The following is a 13,968-nucleotide window of genomic DNA, read 5'->3' as shown; positions in this document are numbered from 1 at the left end:
AAGAAAGAAAGAAAGAAAGAAAGAAAGAAAGAGAGAGAGGGGAAGGAAGGAAGGAAGGAAGGGAGAGAGAGAGAGAGAGAGAGAGAGAGAGAGAGAGAAAGAAAGAAAGAAAGAAAGAGAGGGGGGGAAGGAAGGAAGGAAGGAAGGAAGGAAGGAAGGAAGGAAGGAAGGAAGGGAGAGAGAGAGAGAGAGAGAGAAAGAAAGAAAGAGAGAGAGAGGGGGAAGGAAGGAAGGAGGGAAGGAAGGAAGGAAGGAAGGAAGGAAGGGAGAGAGAGAGAGAGAGAGAGAGAGAGAAAGAAAGAAAGAAAGAAAGAAAGAAAGAAAGAAAGAAAGAAAGAAAGAAAGAAAGAAAGAAAGAAAGAAAGCAATAAGGGAGGTAGACAGGATGAGAAACACAGGGTAGGAAGGCATTACAGCAGGTGGAGGAATAACATAGGCCAGAAGGACAAAATACTTCAAGCTAAAGAGCCAAAAGGTGCCCGCCTGGTATGTCTGGGGAGGATCAGAGGCAACCCTTTGTCGGCACTGTCTTACATCCTGGCCCGTGCCATTTCTAGTGACATCTGGACCACATCAATGGTGGCAAAAAGGGGCACCATCCATATGGATGGAGGAAGCTGGAGCCAGAGACGGAAAGAGGCGAGCAAGGGTTGAAGGTTGTAGAGACTTGGAAAAGCTGTCTCGGTAAGAGAAGATTTTCTACCCTAACCTCATTCCCCTGCTTCACACACACACACACACACACACACACACACACACACACACACACACACACCAGCTTCAGCACTGACCCCCTCTCTGCACCATCACCAAGGCCAGTAGTCCCTTGGGGAGACTGCCCTCCTCCCCTTTCCTCCCCCCAATCCTGCTGACCCCGGCGCGTGGCTGTGCCCGGAGGCTCGGCTGGAACAAAGGGCCCAGAGCTTGGCCAATCAGGGTGTGCAGTTCTCCTGCCGCTGACCTTTTTATGATTATTATTTAAGGGAAAAAGCAGAGGCAACGAAAGGAGGGAGGGGGGGAGGAGGCGGCAGGAGGCGGGTGGCAGGGGAGGACGGGGAAGAGGAAGGGAGCTTTGCAAAGGAGAGCTGGCCTCTTTATGGAAATACCCCTACATGGCTCACAGTTGCCCAAACTCCCCTAGCCGGCCTCTTGGGAGTCCACGTTGCCTGGAACCAACCAGGCCGTGACCCAACAAGAGCACACTCACGTGTGCAGTGGCCATAAGAAAGCCCCTGGAGGTCTCCTCACTCGAGGAGGTTGGGAGGGACGAATAATAACGTTGCGCCCCCCCCCAGCTGTGCTAGCAGAAGGAAGAGATCCCTAGATTTTTCACCCAGGACTGTTCCTTGATCTGTATAAAGGACCGCCGCCATCTTACACTGGGGCCAACTGGTCAATTCTAGCAACATTTCATTTCTGGAGCAAAGCTAGAGTACCCTTTAGGGGTGATCCTCTCTTGTTTCTTCATCCTCAGAAGCCCAAGGCTGAACAATACAGTTATTAAAATGTAGCCATTCTTCTTTGTTTTCCATTTAAAAAAAACAACTTATATAGCTACCTCCCCTGACCAAACAATGTGTCCTCCATATATTAACCAAATCCTTTCTTTTTAACTCCATTGCTTGGACATCCAGCCCTACCCCTACCATACCAAAGATTGTGCCAAGAGCTAGCACCAACAGTAACTCACACTTGCAAGGTGTGCATCCACACAGGTACAGAATGTTTCTGTGCTAGCAGCTTGTGGATCTGAGGCAGCAGAGCACTATCATCATCCTAGCAACAGCTTTCTTGGCCAAGTTGTAGGCAAAAATACGCATGGGGTAGAGATCATGGCTTTCCAGCGGTGTGATTGGCCTTATTAAGGTATGAAATTATAATTCAATGAACCCTTCTTGGGGTTTAAGACACTTCTGGGTTCAGTTCCCACAATGCTTCTGGTTAAGTTAATTGGGGTTGTAAAGTTTGGGAGAAATGTACCCAAGGTCAGCTTTGGGCAACAAACCAGTGGGTCAATTCTTGTCGCAACCAAATCAATCAACATTTGGTTGAAGAGCCAGTTTGCTCTAGTGGTTAAGGCGACAGGCTTGAAACTAGGAGATGGTGAATTCTAGTCCCACCTTGGGCATGAAATCTGCCTGGGTGACTTTGGGCCAATCCCTCTCTCTCTCTCAGACCATAACATCAGGCTCCAGTGACAAGCCTGTCAGTCGATTCCTATAGCAACCAAACAGATCAACACTTGGTTGATCAGAAAAAACCAGACCCTGCACTCGGACGAAAATGCTCGGAAGAAAAAAGAACGGTTTCGGGAGCTATTACTATAAAAAATAGACCATCATTAAACTACAATATGTTTCATTTCTTTGAGCACTGAACATGGTGGCTATGTTCTCCAGGTCTAAGTGTGTTGCGTAAACTCAGCATCACAACGGTTCCCTGAGCATTCGTATGTGAATTCAGGAAGTATAAAGCATCCACTGTTTGATCATGTGGCAGTCATACCATGGAAATGGCGGTGCGAAGCAAATGTTATCACCATGTCTTTGAACTGTTCAGCCGGCTTTGGTCTACTTTATAGCTTCTAAATACCAGGAGCCTCTCATAAAGCATTGTGTAGAATATAAAGTTTATATTTCATTATAAAATAGCACAGCAAAAATCCCAAGCAAGGCGTGTTCACCCAATTTCTCTCTGTGTTCGGAAATTTGTCCTTCAAATTCAGAAAGGTTTCATGCTTATAAAAGACTCGGCGCGTTATTAGCAAATATATTACTCGCTAGTGTCAACTGTGAGTAGAAAGGAATTCAAAGTATAACTTATGTTCAGAATTTTTTTTTTCCCCAGACAGAGGCATGTTTTGACTTTAATCAGTCCTCAAAGCAAACTAAACAAGATTTCCGATGCAAAGCTGTGGAACCCAAATCAAAGTTTAGTCAAATGAAAAATGTAGAAGTGAAATTCAAATTTAAATCTCGACAGCTGCCAATAGGCATGGTTGCTCAAATCTAAAACTGTGCATTTAGGGAGCATTTTAGAGGCACAGTGTTAGTTATGATGAAGGTCTATAGAAGGTGGTCTTTTAAATTTTTATCTTTTTGCAATGGACACAGGGATTGTTTTATTTTCCATTGCAATACCTTCATTCTTCTCGCACTCTCATATTTTGGCCATTTAATGTACAAAGACAGATACTAAAAATGATTTGAAGTGCACGTTTCTCTAACTTAAAAGCTTTCTACCTTATCCTATTAGTAAACCAGGCAATAAAAGCATTATCCAATTATGAACACCTGAAGTTTTAAAATACAGCATTGAAAAGGACATTTTAGTATGTGGATTTTTAAATCTATCAACTGTTGTTTCTTTTTAAAAAAAAAGCATTATGGATTTTCACTGAAATTAAAGATAAGGGGAAAGAAAAAATAAATCTTCCTTTAATAACAATTTTTAAAGGATGGGGGGGGGGAAACCCACATATGAATCACAGCATAAAGCAACTATGCAACATTTGAGGAAACGCAATCTTATGAGGTATCAGTGACAAAGATCCCTGTAAATATATATACACACCAGTGAGTGCACACATACGCGCACACCCACACACACAGCAACACAAGAGAGGACAGAGTGATATATCCCCAGTCTCAGGGTATCTGGTTGGCCATTTGGACCTGAGTTTCAGACCGATTTCCCCAAATATGTTCGTAAAACCAAAAGACTACCTGGTCCTCCTCACATTTTGAGAATCTCAATTGCCCTCTTGATTAGGATTTATCCTTTGCCTTCTGTGTGTAATGTGAACAATGATCCCCAAAATAAAAAAGAATCTACAAACCCAAAGTCACAGTCATCTTATGCCTCTCCTCACCTCCCCCTTGCTCCTGTGTAAAGAACACCCAGGTTTCCTACACCTCATTACAACAACTTCAGAGCTTGGTTGGGTTTTGGGATATCCCATTTCCAGCCCTACCTAAGAAAGCACCAAGGACACAGACCTTCATACATGTGCGTGTATATACACGCACATTTACTACTCTGTCCAGGGAGGGAGAGAGAGAGAGAGAGAGAGAGAGAGGATGTGGGGGCGGAGGGGGGGGCAGTTACTACAGGCTGGAAAATCGATTTCTGCTTCTGAACAAGCTTCACTTCCCAGACCTCCAGGTTCATTAGCACGGACTGGGCTTGACACCAATACAATTTCCACACCAAGCTGGCTGCAGCAGTGCTGGGGGAGGGGTGCACACAGAGGGCCAGCTCTGTAGCCACTTCTCTGAACCCCACACCCCGCCAGCAGAGGAGGAGGAGGAGGAGGAATGTGAAAAGAGCAGATTCTGCAATTGCCTCTTGGTTTTTATTTGCCCAGATCACATCCCAGCCTGCCTTTGCTCACCCAGGGATATCCCACTGCCCATATTTCTGACCCTTCCCCATTCCCAGCAACTCCTAAATCTCATCTGTCCAATCTATGAGGAAAGATGACTCTCCCAGGATCAGCTGGGTAATAGTAGAAGCATCTGTTGTCCAAAGGCCTGGTTCTCCTCTTAACTTTGGGAAGGAAGGGATAAGAAGAGCGTCGTAGAGGCCGACAATGAATGCCAGTTCTGGCGTGCTGCATCCATCCGGCCCCATCTGATCTACCACCTCATAATCTTAAGAGACAGAAGGTACATTTCCCCCAAGGTCACTTAAAAAACGTCTTTCACAGATTCAAGGGACTCCAGCTCTCAAATAAATCAGCCCTGTTGCTTTTTGCTCTAACCACTAGTCCCCAACAACTATCCTCCCCTGCAGGGTCGGCCTCACCCACCCACTCTGCTTATCTTTCGACTTCAGTGCCCACAGTTGAGTATTGGGGAGGTACAGGAACACAAACATCTGTTTAATAATCACCTAGATATCTATGAATGATGGGGGTGAGGAGGAGGAGGAGGAGGAGGAGGAGGAGGAGGTGGTGAGCATAATATTTTGAAGCAGCTAAACAAAAGGAAGCAGAGCGACTTCCTATCAAGTGTGGAGATTAAACCCTGAGATTGGTGGCTGAATGCTTGAAAATTGGGGAGAGCAGGAAGCCCAGAAACGGTCTGCAATTTGGGGAGGGGAAAAATAAGAGTTGGTTTGTGTTTTTTTTTCCTTAAAGCCCAAGCCAGCAGGCATATTTATTGCCCCCACCTAGAAAACTCCATGGAGACCATGGAGAACAGAGGTTCACAAGTCTAAGAATTCACTTCGAAGTAGCTAGAGGAGGGCTGTGTGAGAATCCTTCTTAACATGGAAAGAAACTTGCTCGGGTTTAAACAGGAACAGGTAAACTAAAGAGGATTAAATAGAGCGGTGGTGGGGAGATGGGGCACCACGGACAACTTAAAACAGAAATTACTGGATCAGAGTAATTGCATGATGGAGGTTGTACCTGAAATTCCAACCAGGTATGGGGAGGGGGGGGAATTTTCATGTGCTGAGACAGATGAGAATTGGGGGGGGGGCAGGCCTTGGGGTTTCTGCTAGGATCTCACAAGTGTCTCCTCTCTACTGCTCACCTCTGCCGCCCCCCCAATTCCCCTGGTCCTGGAAAATACTCCCCCTCCTCCAAATTTCCAAAAAAAAAACACACCAAAAAACCCCCTCCCGATCCCCCAGCAGTCAAAACCTTGGTTTGTTTCCAACCTGGCAGAAACAAGGGGTGGGGGGGAATGAGAATGGGAATGCGGGAAGCTCTTTTAAGGAGAAGGAAACCGTGGCCATTGCACTTCGAAGGCTGCTCTGCTGCTGGGACCGCGACGGCTGGGGCGGGGGAGGGACAGGAGCCAGCCGGTTCTCCCGCCCCCCCTTCCCTCCCTCCCTCCCTCCCTCCCCGCCAGCCAGAGAAGGGCTTCCCTCCCCATCCCCGCCTTTGCCCGGTCCTCTATCCCAGCGTTTCCCAACCTTAGGAACTTGAAGATGCGTGGACTTCAACTCCCAGAATTCCCCAGCCAGCTACGCTGGCTGGGGAATTCTGGGAGTTGAAGTCCACGCATCTTCAAGTTCCTAAGGTTGGGAAACGCTGCTCTATCCGACCGGCGTCCGGCCCGTCGGCGCCTTCGGCTGGCTCTTCGCCTCTTCCCGTCGCTGCCGCTGCCGCCGCCGCCGCTACCATCCACCCCCTCTGCCCCCCACCCCCTCCGTCTATCGACCGCAGGATGCCGGCGCCGGAGGTTCGATACGGAGCAGTGACACTCCGGATCAATACCGCCTGAATAAAAACCCCGCTCGCCCCTCGCCGCTTTCCCTTCCTTTCCTCTCTCGCCTCCTCTTCGGCGGCCGGGCTGGAAGAGTCGGGGCCGCCTTGCGCTGCCCTTGGCCGGGCTTGAGCAGCCGGGCCGAGGGTCCCGCGCCCTCTTTTTTTTTTTTTTTTTGAGTGGGGGGGCTCCCCTTCCCTCTCTCGCCCCGGCTTTCCTCCTCTCGCCCCCCTCCTTACCGTTTGCAGAGCGCAGGGCGAGCGGCGATTTGAGGCGCCATCCGTGCTCCGGGCCGGCGGATCTTTGGAAGACCAAGGGGACCGGCAGTGGGATGAACATTGCGAGGACCTGTGAGTGACACTCCGCATAACCCCACGGAGGGAAAAAAAATAATATAAAGATAGAGAGAAAGAGAGAGAGATAAGGACGGGGGTGGGTGGGTGGGAGGGGGGGCAGGCGAGCGGCAAAGGGAGCCGGGCGCGGGGTGGGGGAGACACACGCCGGACGGGGGGGGGGACGCTCTCCCGAGAGTGACAATCGGCGCGGGGAGGTGGGGGTGGGTGGGTGGGTAGGTGGGGGAGGGGGTGGGAACGGGACAGAGCTCTCCCTTCTCTCCCTCCTGCAACGCTCCGCTTTCGGCACTTACACACGTGCGTGCACGGGTCTGGAGCCAGACAAGTGTGTGTGTGTGTGTGTGTGTGTGTGCGTGTCCGCCTGGTAAAGGCCGTGCGGGGGGTTTGGTCACTCGACCAGGTCCGGGACCGTGCGGATCATTTTAAGGCTTTTGCAACAACAACAAAAAAGAGAGAGAGAGAGAGAGGGCAAAAGAAGAGGGAGGTGGAGAGCATGCATGCGTGCGCGAATGTGAAACACCGATGTGAAACCCCCCCCCCGCCACAATGCCTGTGAATGCGTGTTTGTCTCGCCCCCGTTCAGAGAACACTGCGCCCCCCCCCCACCCCCTAGCCTGGTCCTAATTTCTCCTCTCTCCTCTCCGCCTGGCCCCCTCCCACCCCCGCCGCCCGCGATTCCCACTTTATTGTCTTCTCCTGTATCTCGCGCGCGCTTCTCCCCCCCCTCGCCCCCTCCCTCTCGCCTGCCAACCACCCCGCTTTGACAGATGACATCCAAGCAAGCGACTTGCCGTCCCTCTCAGTCCCCCCACCACCACCACCACGGGGTCCTCCGCTTCCAATATACCTTCCCCCCCCCCGTTTTTTCTTTCTTTCTTCACTCTTTGCACAAGTACCGTCCTTAACCAGACAAAAGCAATTACTCCTGAGGTGTAAACTTACTGTGGGTGTAGGAAAAGAGGAGGGGGAAGCCGAAGAATTGGGGAAAGGGAGAATTACAGGGGGAGGGGAAAGAGAAACCCGCCACCCCTCTCCCAGCAAATAATCTCTCTTTTGCCTGCCCTTTCCGTCTTCCAAAAAATTAACCCCCAAGACGCGCGCTCACACACCTGACACCTTCTCGCGGGTCAAACTCCGCTTCGGTGGCGCTAAAACTAAGCTGCCTTAATCGCCGCGGAGTTTCTCCTCCGGCTTCCTTAAATTAACGTGTCACCTCCAACATTTCTCCCCCCCCCCCGCCGCCACGGCCGCCGCCAATAGCGGCTCTTTCCAGGTTTATTATTACGGGAGAGATTTACACGGATAATCACTGCAAAGCGCTGCGATAATAAAGGGGTGACCTTCCAGTTCCCCCCCCCACCTCCCCGGCCCCCCAGGATACATAATTAGGCGGGTGGGGGGGTCGTTGCAAGCCATAATTCTTCCCCCGCCACCGGCTTCCACCCAGCCGGCCTTTGGCTTTCTCCCACTTCCTCTCCCTTGCAGAGTTGACGCCGCCTTCGCCTCCGCCGGAATCGCCCCGCCGTTTGCCCGGCTTCTTTCTCTCCAGGAGAGGAAAGCGAGGCCGGGCAACTCGTCCGGATCCAGGGCGAGCTCTCCTCCGTTCGCCGCGCCGTCCGGTTCCTCCAGGCCCGGGCAGGGCCTCGCCGCCCCTCCACGCCCTCCGCCCCCGGGAAGGACCCCCGGGGGAGAGGTCGCCGCCCCGGGCGGACGAGTGCCCTGCCTTCGGCGCCTTTCGGGGTCAAGGGGGGCCAGGAGCGGCTCCACGCCGGCCGAAGCGGCCATCAAGCAGGGAGGCTTCGAATCTCCTCCGCCCGCCCGCGGGCAGGAGCTTCCCGAGTCCTCGAAATAAGACCGAGCGCCACTTTCTCTTTTTCCCCGCTTTGGGAGAGGGGAAAGCAGGCTCCCTCGCCTCTTCTGTCCTCTGCTCCTTCTTCCCTTCTTTCACTCCCCAATCCTTTCCGCCTTAAACCCACCGGGTTGTAACCGGCACACGGAGGGCCCAGCAGAGCCCATTCCCCCACAAAGCTAATTGCTCTCAATTGCTCCCTCTGCAAAGACTCTTCCTCTTCCTCACTTCTCCCCTTTATTCTCCCCCCCCCCCCGGACAAAGGTGGACCTTGCTCTCGTTTGGCAACTCCTGATCGGCAGCGGACTTCCAACCAGGGGGGCCCCAAAGGAAATCCAAACCGCCAAGGCTATGTCTGCCTCCCCGTGGGAGCTCCCCTTTTGTGCATCGTTGGACACCCACTCCTCCTCCTCCTCCTCCTTCCCACCCCCACCCCCCCAATCCTGTAAAGTAGACCAAGGAGGCTAAGGCAGGGGAAGGAGGGGTGTCATATAGGGAGCGTGGTAGGGAAGACAGAAAGAATGCTGGACCCAAGGTATTTTTAAAAAAGGGAAGAGTGAGGGTTGGTGGTGGGTGGGCAGAACATGGGATGGAAATACAGTATATTACTGGCAGGGAGAAGGAGTGTGTGTGTGTGTGTGTGTGTGTGTGTGTGTATAGTGAGATATAGAAAGAGATCAGATTAATGGTGGGGCAAATAGATGAATATGTATAGGGCAGAGGGGGGGCGGGGAAGAGGGTTTCACCAGTGAAAAGAGAGGAGAGGAAATAGCAGAAAGAGGAGGGGGCCAATTACTTGATTCAGGACCCTCGTGCGGAGGTCAAAAAATTAACTGCCGACAGCCTTAAAGTATGCGGTGGGTGTCTTGGGTTAGGGTTAATATATTTCTTCTCTTCTTTCCCCCCCCCCTCTTCCCCCCCTCCATGCCTAGGTCACAAAACGACACACAAGGACACACCTACACAATCCCATTGTAAGAGATGTTCCCCCCTATATATTATAACAAAAGCCAAAACAAACGGGCAGCTTTTGGATTTGCCTTTTGAGTTCATCGGAAGAAGAAGCTGGGAGCCTGCAGTTGCCTTCCATTCCTGCTTCCAGGGGAGAGAGAAAAAAAAAGGTCTGTACACGCTAATAATAAATCACTGCTCGAAAGAGGAGCTGAGTTATCACAAATCTGCCACCCACTCTACAAAAAAAAAGGGAGGAGAAAAAGAACCATATCAAGCAAGGGTCACCTAATAAGAAGTGTGCTGTTTTCACTAGGGCCACTTCAGCCAGTAAAAGTGCCACAGCCCCTACGTGTAATTTAAATGCACCTGGAGAATTGTGTTGTCCCACGTCCTCACCTAGAGTAACAAGATTCAAAATGCTTCTTCCCAGACGAGAGGGTGGCCTGTGAAAAAATGCTTTTCTCTCTGATCTCCGGAGACCTTCTCCCTCTTCCCTTTCAGCCCAAGACAAACAGAAATACTCTGTTCTTCAAAAATGACGGTGGGTGTGTATTTTTTTCAGTCCCCACCCATTCTGTACTATCGTGGACTTGCATAGGCACAAGAGGGAAGCATAAATTGAACAGGGGTGTTTTTAATCATTCAACCTGCCCCAAATCCCCCAGACCAGAAGGGGAGAGAGGTAAAAGTAACTGTTCAAAATAGCTGCTTTCCAATACAATGGCTGCCCAAAGTATTTACTATTACCTTTATGTATTCTTTCAATTTATACTCCCTTTTTTTCTACAGCCAGTATTCAAGCATGGAAGAAGATAAAATCGGAGCTGAAAAGGAAGATGGCATGGAATAATGGATAAAAAGAGAGGTTTTTTAAATATATATATATATATATATATATATATATATATATATATATATATATATATATATATATATATATATATATAGCCTGACGTTCAATGAGTTTCTTTAGCTGAGCTGAAAGCCAGTGGGATTTTCAACTACGGTATTTTTTTCCTCATAAGCTGGTTGTCCTTCATGCTATATCACAAACTGGTTTTAAAATTGTTTCAAAACTAGGGCCTGCTTGATAACATTTTGCTAAAGTCCTTCTCAGTGAAAGCATCCATTCATGCTGTTCTCTGGGCCTTCATTCTTCTCCGGAGAACACAGAGGTGTGCATGTGTGTATGTGCTAATTAACCCAGCTTTCTAGCTGCAGTTCAAAGACAGTCGAGTCCAAAACGGTTTTCCACACAATTAAAAGATGCAGATAATAACTACACACACTGCATGGCGCATCCTGTCTGTTTCTTAGAAGATGAAAGAAGAGGCACTATTCATACGTGGTTGTTGGGCTTGACAGAATGTTTCCTGCTACCCAGAATTGTATGGGCAGACTAAATTCTTAGATGCTTGCATCCAACTAAAAGATGGATACAGCAACAGGTTTTTTGATGGGGAAAGAAAATTTTAAACAACGATCTAATTATCTAATTATTAGCAACAAAGATGATTAAGGGATAAGAGGCTAAAAAAAATAAAGGACAGTTGCTAGAATTGGGTACGTCTAGTCTAATGAAGAGAAGGACTAGGAGTGACATGATAGCAGTGTTCAAATATCTCAGGAGCTGCCCCAAAGAAGAGGGAGTCAAGCTATCCTCCAAAGCGCCTGAAGGCAGGACAAGAAGCAGAAGATGGAGACCAATCAAGGAGAGAAGCAACCTAGAACTAAGGAGAAATTTCCTGACAGTGAGAACAATTACTCAGTGGAACAACTCGCCTCCAGAAGTTGTGGGTACTCCAACACTGGAAGTTTTCAAGAAGAGATTGGACAACCGTTTGTCTGAAAATGGTATAGTGTTTCCTGCCTGAGCAGGGGGTTGGACTAGAAGACCTCCAAGGTCCCTTCCTGCTCTGTTATTCTGTTATCCATAGATCTTTCTTACTAAACTAAAGCCATCACATCCACTGTTATCTGAATCGTTTAAATTAGAACTAGTAGCATCAGACAAAAAAAAAGATCACAGGACATGTGTATAGATGAGTCGAAATATTAAAAACCATTCTGTAAAATGGATCCTTGAGAAAGCATTCTTGTTGTTTTTGTCCATCCAAGGCCTCTAACAGTTCTAAATAATATACTAACTTTTATTTAGATTTTTTTCCCCTTCACCGAGAATTAAAGGTTGGGAAATACGCAACATCCCTCCCATTGCTGACCTATTATCTCTGCCTTTTAAACAACTATTAGAATAAAAAAGATGCCGTCTCAGCTCTCTTCCTACACAAACTTAATCTATGCTTAATAGCAACCTAACCCCACTCCAAAACTTTGGAAGTTTAAAGAGCTAGGTAACTCAATAGTGTACAACATCAATGATGATTTGATTTTCGCCCACCCCACCCCATAAAATGCTCTAATTTGGATGTTTTGTGGACTCTCTGAAAAAGATGCTAAACAACCTGGAATGATCCTTACCATGGTTCTTAATTCAAGAGCTCTGCTAAAATCCTGCAGGTTTTTGTGGGTTTTTTTTAAATGATGTTTACTAATTTCCCAGCAGTTACAGAGAAAAAACCTTAACAGAGCCTTGAAAGGAAGAGGCAATCCTTCCTTTAAAGAGATAAAATTAATCAGAATGGCTCTTTCTCTTCCAGAAAGTAAAATAAAATTAAAAGGGCATTGAGGCAACCAAGAGAGAAGAATGGAGGATGAACTTCCTTTGTTGATACAGAATACTCACTAGGGTGTCATCACTGAACGTAGGAGGGGAAAATCATCATTTTTTTTCCTTTCTTTTTTTTTTCCTTTTTAGGGTGCAAGTGGGGAGGTATTTAAAAAGCTTTCTATCCTCAGTTCGCTTTTCTTATCTAAAGAAGTGGGGATATTTTTTTTTAAAAAAAACAGCAATTGCTGCAAAAGGAACAACAGTGAAGGTGCCAAAGGAAGCACTGCCTGTATAACACAGAAGTGAAACATCTGGGCTAAACCTTCAACATGTGGCAGGGTCTCTGAGTTTTGCATTACTTTATTCCTGTCATGGGTATTGATGTCGGCAGCAGGCTTTGGGGGCAATCCTTTCTACTTTTATCGAAGACATCATCCTAAATCTTCACACCTTTTCCTCAAGAGGCCAATAAAACTGGGCAGGGGGTTGGTGTGCAGGGAAACCCCACTCGGTAAGCTATGTCACTTTCCGAAAACTGTATGGTCTGTTGCTTCGTGCATGCAAAATACTCAATAAAGGCAATTCTGGATTTTTAAACGTGGAACAGGGTAATGGTTTTATTTGGAAAAAGCCAGGGAATCAGGGCCCCCACTAAATGAAACAGATGCTCTGTAGGAATCGGATGCATAAACATTATTTTATCCAATTATTCTGACTCTGGATTAGAAGCCAATAAAGGAGGCCAAGGCCATATTCCTTGCCACTTCAAAGAAACTGTATTGTAAAGGTTCAGTTGGATAGATGAAGTTCTGTTCTCAATCCTTGCTCTTCAATTTGAATTACAAGCAACATTTACAAACCTGAGCAAAATAATTGGATGGTGGTCATGAGGCGATGGGGTTATTTATATAGCACTTTTTTAATCATCTCTGGCCATCAAGCAACAATGGAAGAAAGTGTACACCCAACAAAAATCCCAGCAAGCTGTATCACAACCGGTCCCATCAAGTTTCTGCTCAGTTTTGAAAGAGTTTTGACTCTTCAGCCTTCCTTCTGCAAGGACACCATCCAGACGCAGCTGGAATTCCTAGCTCCTTCATGCGTCTCTCAATCGCATTATTTAGCACCGTAGCTTCTTCACACGTTAAACTAATCTTGAGAAGATTAACTATGGTAATACCTGATTTACAGACCCCATCCTTTCTTTAAGCATCCACAGAGAAACACTAGCATCAAGGATTTAAGTGTTGCGAAACCAAACACCCAAGCTTTCTTTTATCGTCCATCGGGGTTGCCTATAAATCTAACTAACCACATAAGAGTCTATTGTTGAATCAGGTCCTAACCTGCCACTCAAAACTACCACGTTTCTCCAATCTCCTAGCTCCCTTCCATGCATTTATTTGTTAAAATTCCTATTTTAAACTGCCGCCTGGAGTTCAAGGCGATGATAACAGCAACGTCTACTCCAACTTTTCCCTCCACATCCATTCCAAGAATTGGCTGAAAGAAGAAGGTCTCCATAACAGGGTGGGCCAAAACTTAGGTGCCCTCATGGCTAGTCCAAAACTTAACCCACTACACTACTCTCGTGGTTTCTTGTTCACTATTTCTGGCTTGGGAATTGTAGGGTGGTTCTGAAGCAAGGGCAAAAGAGAATTTCTCGAGTGCAGTCAATCTGTGAAGAGTCACAGTGGCTTTTGTCTAGATTGGTAATATATGCTTTCCGGAACACATGCTCTAAAATGTAAGGATTCGTCCCTGATGCTCAAGCCACCTTGTAAGGTAACCAAAGTCATCACCCACTGAAAGAAAAAGCCTCTCTCTCTTTCTCCCTCCCTCTCTTTCTCCTTCTCTCTCTCCCTCTTCCCCTCTCTCTCTCCCTCTCTTTCTCCTTCCTTCTCTCTCTCTCTCTCATAGCGA

Source organism: Vipera ursinii (assembly GCF_947247035.1).
Source record: "Vipera ursinii genome assembly, chromosome: 9".
NCBI classification, from domain to species: Eukaryota; Metazoa; Chordata; class Lepidosauria; order Squamata; family Viperidae; genus Vipera; species Vipera ursinii.
The sequence above is the reverse complement of the archived record's forward strand: the minus strand, read 5'-3'. Positions refer to the sequence as shown.